General features: G+C 42.7%; 1 protein-coding gene across 11 annotated transcripts in view; it reads left to right on the top strand.

Annotated features, from left to right (window-relative positions):
* The window catches only part of USP8 (ubiquitin specific peptidase 8), a 43,497-nt gene that overhangs the window by 642 nt on the left and 29,266 nt on the right, over nt 1-13,589 (top strand). For 9 of the 11 annotated variants that reach the window (XM_035131123.3, XM_035131121.3, XM_035131122.3 and 6 more), the window contains exon 1: nt 10,427-10,570. The exons of the other annotated variants lie outside the window; for them this stretch is intronic. The gene's annotated coding sequence lies outside the window, so the exon portion shown is untranslated. Of the gene's footprint in view, nt 1-10,426; nt 10,571-13,589 lie in introns of those variants that run through there. 11 annotated transcript variants of the gene reach the window in all.

Raw genomic sequence — 13,589 nt, 5'->3', positions numbered from 1 at the left:
AGTCCCTTGCCACCTACCTAGAAGCAGTTTCGTAGGTCTTCCTTCGGAGCAGACACGTGTGGGAGTGGGCCGTGAGTTCGCAGTGAGATCTTGTGCAAACCTCAATATTTTTAAGTGTGTTTCGTTTCCAGGGCAACGTATATGAGAGTGCAAAATTAACAAAGCAAGCTTATGTCTGTATGCTGCTCGGTGCAGTATGGCTTACTCGTAAGAAAGTTTGCATAGGATTGTAGGTGAAAGAAAGCCACTTCATAAATTTACCTTAGAAAATAAGGAGGGTAGCTCTGTTGGGCAGTACGCACAACCATGCATTTCAGGCAAAGCACGCCCCGTCCCCCAAAAAAACTTTGGAAAAGTTTACACACGCACACTGAAATTCCCAATACCTTTTATAACTTGCTAGAATTCTTCAACGGAGGCTGGAATGTGCTTTGAATGTATGGTGTGTAATTAGGGAAAATCCAAAAAAGTAATAGTGGGCTAATAACATTACTAGGACCCCACTAAATGAGCAATCTTCATCAAACCTGGTGAATAGGGTGGTGAGCACTGTGTGTTTTATGAAGAAACCATGCCCTGTCACTTCACTGCAATCGTGCTCTGGGCAGCTTAGAACAAACTACGTTCCAAAATATATTGTAAATTTAATAAAATATACTTTGTATTTAGTAAGTTTCCTATAAGATTCAGAGTGCTTTATGTTGGCCACATGACAGCTTCCACTATGCTTTGTAACTGAACAGAATATTCCTGCAGGGTCAGTAGTGAATGCAGGCTGCAAGCCAAGTGCAGACAGACTCCCAGAAACGAGCCTTTCTACTCCTTTTCTGATCTCACATAATGTATCTGCTGGTATCTTGATTTCAGGCCTATGAACATGTTTTTGTGAAGCGATTCTTGCAGTATCATCAGCAAAGCTGTGCTTTCATTGTTCATCCACTGTAACTAACCTGATGCTGTTCTGTGGGGGGGGGGACAGGTGGTTACCGCACAAACTGTGCCCCCACATTTGTCCTGTTCTTCTAGTCCCCTCTTGCCCACTTGCAAACTAGGTCCTCATTTCTGTCTGATGGAGGACTTTAAGTCTGAAACCCTGCATTTTGATGAACAGGTTGCTTTTAATCCAAATGGCATCTTCTGTTGCAGTAGCTAGTGCAGGTAAAAATAATGACTGCTTTCAGAGGTTTAGCTGTTCTCAGATAAAACCCAAACTGTTACGTGATATGGCATGGTAATGTCAGTTTCAAGGATTCACGCAGAGATCCAGAGATTGAAGGCTATGTAGGGATCTTGAAGTGGTAAGATCACTTGCCAACTACTTGATAGACCTGACGGAGCCCAATTTGAGAAGAGTGTTTACTATGGCCCGTTTCCATTCTATACCCACGGCCTTCCTGCAGGGGATTTACTCTAAGACCCCTATTACTCAGCGCCTATGCCCATGCACAATGAATGAAATAGAGGACTTTCTACATTTCTTTTTCTACTGTCCCATTTATGAGCTAATAAGATCTAAGCTCCTCCTCTTGATCCCATCCACCATTACATCTAAGGAAGACTGTTTGAAATTGCTTCTTCTGGACGCAAATCCCCTAATTTCACGTGGGGTGGCAATCTTCATAGTGCAGGCTCTGAAACTCATGGCTACCCTGACAGGGTAGTGTGTCCTAGACCTGGACCTGTTTTAATTCTCTCTATTTCATTTTTAACTGAATGTGCCGAACCTATTTTGGGCTATTTTATGCTTTACATATATCTGCATATTAGATTTTTGGTGCTGGCACCTAAATCTTTGCATTACAGTATTATCTTAGGGTAATTTATATGTTATTACACCAGCAATATCGCCTTGAATTATGCTTTGTTGCTTGTCTCTGGCATTTTGTATTGTTTTTATTTTGCTATGGCTGTATGCTAACGCAATAAAGGTTTGAATTCAACATCTTTATTAAGGCTGCATGAGTGTATCCATGTGAGTTACAACAATGCAGATGCTTGCTTATTCCAACCCACTACAGTTTAGGAGATGTAGCTGCATTATTTGATGCAATTAATAAGACTGCACCAAGTATACTGGTTACATTACTGATTAGTACTTTCCCCCCCCTTTAGAAATAACAAAACAATGGAACAATTTGAAGATCACCTATCTCTTCAAAAAAAGGTGTATCATTCAGCATGGGCCATCAAGGACACAATCTGCAAACCAACTAGTCAGCATACAAATCTCTGAATTCTAACTAACTGGATGAAGCTGCTCCTGTGCCGAAATATACCTCATTGCTCGGTAGAAAAACACACATTAGAAAGAATGGAAATATCTGATTTACTGTATCATAGAGGTTGTAGAGCCACGGTCACTGGGAGAAAGTTACTGGAGTTGAAAGCAGAAGAGAGCTTGAGTGATGGGGATTGAAGCAGTGACTACAGAGGCCAAGAGGTTTAGGAACCTGTCTCTGTTTTCTGTGATTATGAAAAATGAAACATTAAAAGTTATGTTTATCATGGTTGTACAGATAAGAGCCAACCCCCCAAAAATGAGTGTGCACTAAAAAAAGATTTTGACTACAGTCGTACCTTGGAAACTGGAAGTGAGAGTTCCGGTTATGAATGATTTTGGAAGCCAAACATCCTGTGTGGCTTCCGCAGCTTCTGATTGGCTGCAGGATGCCAATCGGAAGTTGCGCCTTGGTTTTCAAACGGTTCTGGGAGTCGAACAGACACTCAGAACGCATTCTGTTCGAAAACCAAGGGACAACTGTATTATGAGTTGGTAACTGGGACATAGTTGCAGCAGTGCAGTTTTATCATCAGTCTTCCTGCAAGAAATTAATTATCAACAGGAAACAAGACGAATGATAATCATGCAGTTATGCATTTTATAGCAGAGTTGAAACATTTTTGTGCTAAGCCATTTGGGTACATCATAACTGGTCTTGGAGGTGGTGTTGAGGACTCCCAGACTGCTGGTTTGGGGAAATTTTAACATCCATGCCGAGGTGATTGGCTCTGGGTTGGCTCAGAACTTTGTGGCTGTCATGACTGTGGGGCTGTCCCAACATGTCAGCGGCCCAGTGCATGTGGCGGGCCAAACTCTGGAACTTGTTTTCTCAACTAGGCAGAAAGGGTGAGCTGAAAGGTGGGGATATTGTCATCAGACCCTTGTCATGGTCAGATCACTTCCTGTTGAGATTTAGGCTCCCCGCACCTTTTTGCCTCCGCAGAGGTAGGGGACCAAGGAGGAGAAAGGGGATTTTATTTATACCCTGTCAAGTATTAAATAAAACATCAAACATTGAAAATAAAACTGCCTTCTGATTATGTGTAGTTCTTTCTTGTGCAGGATGGTCTGCACTCAGAGACTGATGGATCCAGTTGTGTTCCAGACAGCTCTGGGAGATTTTCCAGCTGATAAGACATCCTTATTTTTTTATTTTTTTTTTAAAAAAAGCCTTGGCCAACTTGTGAAATATCCAAAAGGCTTTTCTGCTTCATGGAGCCTGCTTGGCTCCTTGGTATACTCCAGAGTTCAGAGCAATGAAACAAGTTGGAAGACTGCTTGAACGCAAGTAGAGGAAAACTCCAGTTGAATGCAGTTGAACACTGCTGAGGGCTTATTATAAAGCAGTGATGGGCACCCTTTTGAGCTTGGTGTGTCAAAATTTGCCAAAAAACCGAGCATAACTCGGGTGGTGTGTCACTTCGAGAAAAAAACCATAATTTCGTAATGTTTATAAATAACAAAAATGTATAATTGTTTTCCCTTTTTTTAAAAAAGGGGAAGGGAGGGAAAAATTGAAAGTTGTTTAAAAAAAAAAATATTTTAAAAGGGAAAAGAGGCAAAACCCAGAGGTCTTTCCCAGTGGGACTCTGGGCTCAGGCCTTCCTCCAACGGGTCTGCCACTGGGGAGGTGGGCTCAGGTTGGGCCTGTGCCTCGTGCTATGCTTGTGCCCCTCACTCAGCTATGCTTGTGCGTCGGCAGGGCAACAGGGAAGGGGTTTCAGCTTGCTTGGGTGTCTCTTCTCTCTTCCCAAGGTGGCAGCAGTGGCAGCAGCGAGGTCGGGGTTCTTATCCCTCCTCCAAGGGCTCCCTCCTCTCCCTTGAGGCGGGGGCGACGGAGACAGCAACAGAGCGAGCAGACCCCTGTTCTCCTTTGCCTTGTTTTTCCTTCTTTTCTCCCTTCTTTCTGCGGCGGCAGCGGGGCCGGGGCTTCCTTTTTCTCCTCCGGAGTGCCTTGAGGCCGTCCATCAGGTTCGCAGGGTGGGGGTGGGGTCTGGCAGCTCCCTGGTTGCTACACTGGTGGCCCCCCAGTGTCCGGGCGGTGGCAGCAGTTTCGGTGGCTCGGGAGCCCGTCCAGCAGCTCCTGCAGCGCTGGTCACTTTCAGGAGCTCCGCGGCTCCGTGCCGACCGCAAGGCCCCCAGAGATGCATCGCCTACGGCATTCTGCCGCCAGCCGGAAGTGAGGTCTTGGCATGCAGCCGCGTGTCACCGAAAATGGCTATGCGTGTCAGTGCTGACATGCGTGTCATAGGTTCGCCATCACTGTTATAAAGCCTACTCCGTGTCAGTGAAGGCAGAAAAGAAGGCATACTTTATTGCCACCATTGCATCCTCACTATGCTGTCTGACAAAGCTTTTCCAGATAGTACAGTATGGCCTGAGAATCAAAGTTAATGTATTTTTAATGCTGTAAATTTAATACAGTAATAGTAAAAGACCAGAGGTGGGTTAACAGCCAAAGGCCTGGTTGAAGAAGAAAAGTCAAACGGACTTCCAGAACAGATTCTGTTCGACTTCCATGGTACGACTGTATTAGGTACCTCCTGCTATGGCTTATTTTATGGCTACGTCTTATTTTTTGGAGAAACAGGGTATATGTATTCCCCAGTATTCCAAGCTTGCCTGTTGGTTCCTGTTCCTGAAAACTCCAAGAAGCACACAATTTGCTGGTAGTCTAACCTTCGTCTTTCCAATTCCCTCTTTGGGAACAAATGTTTTTGAGAAATAATGAAAAACTCGCCCTCAACTTCCTTACTTCACCCATTTCTCTGTTTTACTATTTAGCTTCTGTTTTTTTATTTAAAAAACAAGCAAAAAGCAACAGAAAGTACTTTCAGAATACCATTAAATTGCCAGTATGTAATCTGATATGATACCCTTACCATCTCTTTCTACTTACAGGTAGGTAGCCGTGTTGGTCTGAGTCGAAGCAAAATAAAAAAATTCCTTCAGTAGCACCTTAAAGACCAACTAAGTTTATATTTTGGTATGAGCTTTCGTGTGCATGCACACTTCTTCTTTCTACGTGAGCTATCCTGTTAATGAGTTTTGTTGCAGTTTTGGTTTTCCAAGGAGCTCAGGGTGTCACATGATCGTTCTCCACTTATCCTGTGAGGTGGGCTTGGCTCAAGGTGATCTAGTAAGCATCATGGCTAAGTAGGATTTGGGATCAGTTTAAGTCCAACACTATCCATTATATTAGCAGTGAAAGAACTGAGAGGGCAGGTCTGGAGAGGGAGGTGGAGAGAGGTTCTAACCACACACTAATGGGTGTAAATTTCTTAACTGGTTTCATATACACATTAAATGTGAAATGACAACAATCTGCCATAAGTAAATTTGCGGGGGCTGTTCCATGGGGCATCACTGTCAAGGAAGAGATTTCATTGCGTAGATGAGATTGTTGTTGTTTAGTCATTTAGTCGTGTCCGCCTCTTAGTGACCCCATGGACCAGAGCACGCCAGGCACTCCTGTCTTCCAACGTCTCCTGCAGTTTGGTCAGACTTACGTTGGTAGCTTCGAGAACACTGTCCTCTGTCGTCCCCTTCTCCTTGTGCCCTCAATCTTTCCCAACATCAGGGTCTTTTCCAGGGAGTCTTCTCATGAGGTGGCCAAAGTACCCTGTTTCTCATATTTTAAGACATACCCATAAAATAAGCCATAGCAGGATTTTTAAGCATTCAATGAATATAAGCCATACCCCGAAAATAAGACATAGTGATAGGCGCAGCAGCAATGCCGGCCGCGGCAGGAGGAGGAGGAAAAATATAAGACATCCCTTGAAAATAAGCCATAGTGTGTTTTTTTGAGGAAAAAATAAATATAAGACGTGTCTTATAATATGAGAAACACGGTATTGGAGCCTCAGCTTCAGGATCTGTCCTTCCAGTGAGCACTGATGTCTTTAAGAATGGATTGGTTTGATCTTCTTGCAGTCCATGGGACTCTCAAGAGTCTCCTCCAACACTATAATTCAAAAGCATCAATTCTTCAGCGATCAGCCTTCTTTATGGTCCAGCTCTCACTTCCATACATCACTACTGGGAAAACCATAGCTTTAACTATACGGGCCTTTGCCGGCAAGGTGATGTCTCTGCTTTTAAAGATGCTGTCTAGGTTTGCCATTGCTTTTCTCCCAAGAAGCAGGCATCTTTTAATTTCGTGGCTGCTGTCACCATCTGCAGATGAGATAGCTCTTTCAAATGCAGTGGAGATATTGCAGAAACCTGCCCAATCGTTGAAGGGTATTGTTTCTTCAACTTCATTGTTCCTACAGATATTTCTGCAAATGTAACAAGTGATGTACCGTATTGGAAACTAGTTGGGTGCAGGACAAAATGTATGTTCCTAGAGTTTAAAGCTTTGTTCTCTAATTACCGGTGCTTCTATTCTGACCAAATGGAACTAATACTGTACAATAAGGGAGCTTCTGCTTGCCAATAGAATTACTGATTCAAAGGCTGGAACTTCCTAAACAAGATTAGCTGTAAATTATAAAAGGTTGATTGCATTAAAAACTATGGGCTTGACAGTCTTGGGTAGCTTTTTTAAAAGTCAGGGAGGCAGAAACTGAACGTCTTTGTAGACATTTATCTCATTTATTTTTTCCTTTGAAGCACTTAATTCTATTATTTATTAGACTTCTTGGTCACTTGCTACAAAGATCTCCAAATAAATTACAACACATTTAAAAAACATAAATATATTTTTCCATTAACAGATCCATATAATACACATTCAGTTCATTACGTGCACAAACACAAAATCCCATAACAGCAATTTGAAGCTTTGGCAACAGACTTAGCAGAATATGATCCCGTTTTTCAGGTTTTTATTGATGGTGTTTTTTGTAATTTGTTTTAGTTTTTCTATTGTGTCTGTAAGTTGCTTTGAGTCATTTTTATTAGTAATACGACTGATAAACATTTCTCTAGTTACACTTATTTTTATTTATTTCTATAGCAGCTTTATATGTACAGAGTGCTTCATGTTTGTTTTAACCTGCAATGTAGCTTGCCAAATCTTGATACCGCCACCCAGTTTTTATACTGTGCAGCAGAGTGCCAGTTATTTGAATGACACTATGCATGCCATATCTATATTAGTCATGCTACAGATTGATCACTTGTTTTATAATGAGCCAGGAAAATGCCATGGAGCATCCTATATGGTAACATTTCATAAGGAGAAAGGAATCCATAATGTGCTTTGCTGCTGCTTGTATAAGCAAGACTGGTGTGTTTTTATCTGATAAAATCTGAACGTATTTTATCTAGTTCAGTTTTACTTTTTCAGTATTAATAATTATGGTGATATTTGACAAAGCTGGTAAAGTATTAATTTATTAAATTGATCATCATATGATGAACTCTGGGCCACTAACTGCTTCACCCTAATAGCGTTTTAACGTTGCAGGGTACAAATAAAATTTCAATATGGGATGACTTCTCCATTTCCCAAACTGTTCCTAACACTTCTCTGCTATTTTTATTTGGGGTCAGATTATGGTCTTTGCTTATGTAGCTTTGCAGTGAGGAGACAAAAAATATGAGTTCAGGATACTCTACCATTGTACTGTAGTCCCAAAGATAAGACTGAAAGCAAATTCCTATAATCAAAATAGCACAAAGCTTGTGCCTCCACTTAAAAATCCCACTACAGCCCTCTTGTTGACTCAACCTCTCCACCCAGTCCTCCTGTGGAGTTTGCAATTCAAAGTAACCCTTTTCACCCATTTTATAGAGCAATCTTGAGTGCAGAAGCCTACTGTGGAACCAAAGAGAATTAGTAAGCCTCCAATCTCAATATGTTTGCTCAACAATTAGTCCAAATAACTTCAGTAACTGAAGTATTCTGGGGCTTGCAAAGTGTTTTATAAGTTTTATTTTGTCTGTTCTTCCCAATATCTATGAGATGGCGATTCACTAGCAAAAAAGACTGGGCGGACTTTCTGGAGTAGAAAAATTGCAATGTATTAGTTATTTCCAAGAAGCTCAGATCTTTGAGTTTGTTCAGTAATTTTGCAACAGGGGAAACAGAAAGTTTGCCATCTTAAAAAAGTTGCACTGGGTGGACAGTTCAGCCATCTACACCAGGGGTCAGCAAACGTTTGCAGCAGGAGGGTCGGTCCACTGTCCCTCAGACCTTGTGGGGGGCCGGAGTGTGTGTGTGTGTGTGTGTGTGTGTGTGTGTGTGTGTGTGTGTATATATATATATATATATATATATATATATATATATATATATATTGGGGGAGGGATGAACTCCTATGCCCTACAAATAACCCAGAGATGCATTTTAAATAAAAGGACACATTCTACTCATGTATTCCGCGGGCCGGATTTAGAAGGCGGTTGGGCCAGATCCAGCCCCCGGGCCTTAGTTTGCCTATCCATGATCTACACCAACGGGGCATCGCCAAAAGCTTGTGGGTTCATTATATCACAGGTATCCAGCAACTGCTTTAATTATTGGAGAATTGGAAAATGAAGTCCAAATACATTTTCAGATGGAAGGAAGGCCAAATAGCAAACACTGGATTGATAAAAAGCAACATTTTAGAAGTTCTCAACTCATCTACCACCCTCATGAAACATCAGGGTGCTGTACAACATCTTAAAAAGCATCAAAATAAAATTTAAAAAACACACTGTATCTGATGTCTGTTGACCTTTGCTGCTTAAAGCAGCTCTGCTTTCTTTAAAAAAAAAATTAAATGCTTTTCAGGTTTATACATTTCACTAATTTTACATTCATTTTAACATTTGAAAACTTGACTTCCCCCTTTTTGTGGTTCCTGAAATTTATTTTTAATATCTTCTGCATACTCAAAGTTAACTTAATTTGCTCCTTTATTCATCTTTAAAATATATGCTCTTTTGAAACTGCAGGTTATTACAACAATCCTGCCAGTCTCTCATCTGTTTACAATTGATCTGTAAATATTCAATAAACCATTTTCATTCTTTTATAAAGTGTTATCTTGATTCCTTATTCTTCCGGCAAGTTTTGCCATTTCTGCATATTCCATAAGTTTTTGCATCCATTCTTACTCTGCTGCTGCTTAAATTTGGGGGCGAGTAACATTCTTGGCGCTGTCTGTCCCTATAATTCCCAAAAGAAAAGCTTCTGGGTTTGTTTGTTTTTACAAAGGTTATTTTGAACATCCTTTTCAATTCACTGTATATCATTTCCCAGTAAGCTTTAACCCAGGCATCCCCAAACTGCAGCCCTCCAGATGTTTTGGCCTACAACTCCCATGATCCTTAACTAACAGGACCAGTGGTCAGGGATGATGGGAATTGTAGTCCAAAACATCTGGAGGGCCGAAGTTTGGGGATGCCTGCTTTAACCAGGGCTGGATTTAGGTTTGATGAGGCTCTAAGAAGCTACTGAAGGTAATGGGGCCCTTTATTTGTCCAGCTGTCCTTTGTAAACAACAAATTGTCGCTGTTTTCTGTGTTGAATATATGCTATATGGTAATTTAGGGAGCTAAAACAAAATATGTATTTTATCACAAGTAATTGTTGAAAAGTCCATGCAGAATGTAGGCACCCTATAGATAGAAAGGAGCAAACCAGTGATATTTTAGGTAGCAGGAGAGCAGGCCTTAAATCATAGGAGTCTACACAACACCAAATACTTGCTGTATGTAGGTTTTATTTGTTTTTTATCTTATATTTTGGAAATGTACACCTAGTGGATTTTTTTTCCTTTAATTTTTTTTCAGGCCCCCAAGAGAGTGGGGCCCTAAGCTATAGCTTCTTTAGCTCATACGTAAATCCGGCACTGATCCTTACTACAAGACCACCACATATGATAAAAACCGGTACTGTAGTTCTGTCCCTAAAATTCACAAAAGAAAGCAGCTCTGCTTTCCCAGGAGGGCTAAATTTCTGGCAGGCGAGGCATCCTTCCTTCAGAGGCAAGACGGGCAAAACCCCGTCCATAAAGTTCCCCACCTCATATACAGTATAAGACTCCTGAAACCCTGGATAAAAATAAAAGATTTGGTGGCGCTGTTTATCAGTCGCTTTCCTACGAGTAAGCCATTCCCGCAGCCCAGCCCCTTTGCGAGGGAGGCTGGGCCCGAGCCCCGCAGCTGAGGGAAGAGCCACCCCTATCCCCGCCCACCGGCCGCCTCAGCCCAGTTCCGCCTCCGAAGCGAAGGCCGCCCTCCAGCCCATCTTCCCTCCGCTGTTTCGCCTCTGGGACATGGGCCTGGGCCGGGTCGAAGGGAGGAGGAAGAGGTGGTGGCGACGGCTGCTGCTGCGAGACCCCCGAAGCGGTGAGTCCGGTGGAGCCGAGAGGGCCGGGAAAGGCCTCCTGGAGGCGGAGAAGGGAGAGGCGGAGCGGCCTGCCCTCTTTTACCTCAGGAAGGGCCCCGGGGTGGGCAAGCTGGTCTGGAACGAGGCTTGTTGGAGGGGGGAGGGTTCGGAGGGGAGACCCGACACGCTTCTGTGGGGCTCGGCTCACAAGGGACGGCGGGGTCCGTGTTGGCCGTGGAGGGGCCCTTCTGTGTGCCCTCAAAGAGGAGCCCGGGATGGCGGCGTTGGGGAGACTCGGGTTGTGAGGTGGGAATGGACGGAGGCCGCGAGATGACGGGAGGCGTAAGGAATAAGGAGTTGAGAGAAAGTCCATACCGAGCAGAAAAAAGGGGAAATGGAGGGGGGAACTGCGAAGTCCTCTTCCCCCCCCCACCGATGTCCATTAAAATGTCACCTTGGTGAGTGACCTGGGAGGTTGCTTTCACACGTTACGCGAGTTTAAATCCCCCCCCCCCGCGTGATCAGCAGGGAACCGCAGCCAATCCTGGCCCTTTCCCTGGAGCCTTTATGTGACAGGCGTGTTTTCAAATGCCGGTTTGGCTCATCCACGCTGTATATATACCCTTCTAAGCATATGCATAAAGAGAAATGGGTGTACTACTACTACTACTACTAATAATAATAATGTATAAATATTTATACATTATTATTATTATTATTATTATTATTATTATTATTATTATTATTATTACATACATACCCTGCCCATCTGGCTGAGGTTCCCCAGCCACTCTTGGCGGCTCCCAACAGAATATTAAAAACACAATAAAACATCAAACATTAAAAACTTTTTTGTAACAAGGCCAGTAGGAAGCCTGCAAAATGTCATTGGGGTGACTTTACTCATGATGAAATTCACACATGGAGGATCTGACCTGTAGGTGAGTGTGTGTCACATCCTAGTGTTTGGCTTCTCTTCCCCCACACATGCATTTGTAGTGATGCAGAATTGTCTTACACAGGAAATGGAAATTCATGTACGGAAGTAGTTCTGTGAAGTAAGCTGTGTGTGCTCAAGGTTTTAACTTGCATGTTGTGGATTTACAGTGAGTAGTGCCTCCCAAACCTTTCCATGTGTTGAGACTGAATTTAAGCAGAAGCCAACACCATTGGATAATTGTGCCAGTAAGTTGTGCCAAGAGGGAGTGTTCCTGGGATGTCCATACATGTTCTAGGAGCACAAGAACATACAGCACAGCTTTCCAAACTTTATGCCGCGACACGTTAAGTGTGTCAGCTGCAGTGTGTAGCTGTGTCGTGTGAATGCTTCCGGTGCTCCTCCCGGGCCTGGAATGGGGGTAGTTTAACCTCCGGTTTGCTAGTAAAACTGAATTACTGTCATGAAATGATGCATTTCTAAAAAGTGTGTCACCAACATGAAAAGTTTGGAAAGCTCTGACATACAGGTTCTAGGAGCATGAGTACATGGTGGTGTCTTCACATGGGAGACTACAGTCAGTGAAGTTATAGGAATATAGTGGATTATAAAATATATAAAGCAGCAACTGTGTAAATACCGAAGGATAAAGTAGCCAGGAGAAAGATGGATGTTGAATTAGTAATATTTATACTCTGCCAGAGCCAATTGTTGACTGGTGATACTCTACCTACCTTGTTTACTGTCTATGTTCGTGGCTGGCTATAGTAGAGGTATTAGATTTGCCAGCTGACTCTTCCTCAGTCTTATGTGGGGAATGTAGGAAGTGTATCCTTGTTTCCTCTTCCTGCGCTTATGTGTTAATGACAGTTCATGTGTAAGCAATAAATGGCAAGAACATTGTGGTACTGCTTATTATTTTTAACACCAGCTTCTATACACTTGAAGGAAAGGGCATAATGAAGGAAGGTTGATTGAAAGTATATGGGTAAAAACTGTAGGAAAGGGGAGCAACAATGACCTTACTGTGGGTGTTTGCTATAGACTTCCAAGACAGACTGAAGACTTGGATGATGCCTCCCTACAGCTTATTACCAGACATCCAAAGATGAGAGATACAGTAGTAATGGGAGGCTTCAACTACCCCAATATCTATGGGAACTCAAACTCTGCCAAGAATGTAAGGCCCAACAAATTCCTCAATTGCCTGCTGACATTTACCAGAAGGTTGAAGAAGCAACAACTTAGACCTGGTCCTCACTAACAGGGAGGAACTGACTTGACAAAGTAGTAGTGGAAATCTTGGGAGGAAGTGATCATGGCTTCTTGGGATTCATGATATAGAACCAAGGGAAAGCTGGGTGTAATTGTAAAAACACTCTGGATTTTAAGAAGACTGATTTCAAAAAACTTAAGGAACTAACTGAGTGATACCATGGTCAGAAATACTCAAAGAGAAGGGAGTCCAAAAACGGATGGGCATTTCTTAAAGATGATATATTGAAGTTCACAAAGGCAGACAATTCCAACAAGAAAGAAAAGGAGGGGGCATCTAAGGAAACCGGTGTGGTTGCATAAGGAGCCTACAGATGACCTGAGATTTAAGAAGGGCATGTATAAGAAATGGAAGAAAGGGGAAATCACGAAGGAAGAGTATACATGGGTAGCCAACAGTTGCAGGGCGAATGACAGGTGGACGAGGCTTGCAAGAGAAGTTAAACTTTTTTTAAAAAGCTTTCTTTGGCTATGTTCAAAGCAGCAGGAAGAACAAACAAGTACAGTAGTAGGTCCTGTGTGTGAAGAAGATGGAGAAATGCTATTTGGGGACAGAGAAGGAAGAACTGTTCAACACCTACTTTGCCTCTTCACCTAAAAGGAAAGCAGTGCCCAACCTGGTGATAACAGAATAAATGATTTAAGGAGGGAGCTGCAGCTCAATATAAGAAATGAGGTGCTAAGGGAACACCTAGCTACTTTAAATGAATTCAAATCTTCAGGGCCTGGTAAGCTGCACCCAGGGGCACTAAAGGAGCTTGTGGATGTAATCTCAGAGCCTCTGCTTATAATGTTTTAGAATTTTTGGAGAACAGGTGGACTGGAGG

This window comes from Zootoca vivipara, chromosome 13, assembly GCF_965207765.1.
Source record: "Zootoca vivipara chromosome 13, rZooViv2.hap1.1, whole genome shotgun sequence".
In the NCBI taxonomy this organism is placed as follows: Eukaryota; Metazoa; Chordata; class Lepidosauria; order Squamata; family Lacertidae; genus Zootoca; species Zootoca vivipara.
Note: the sequence above shows the minus strand (reverse complement) of the source record. Positions and strands in the feature narration are given on the sequence as shown.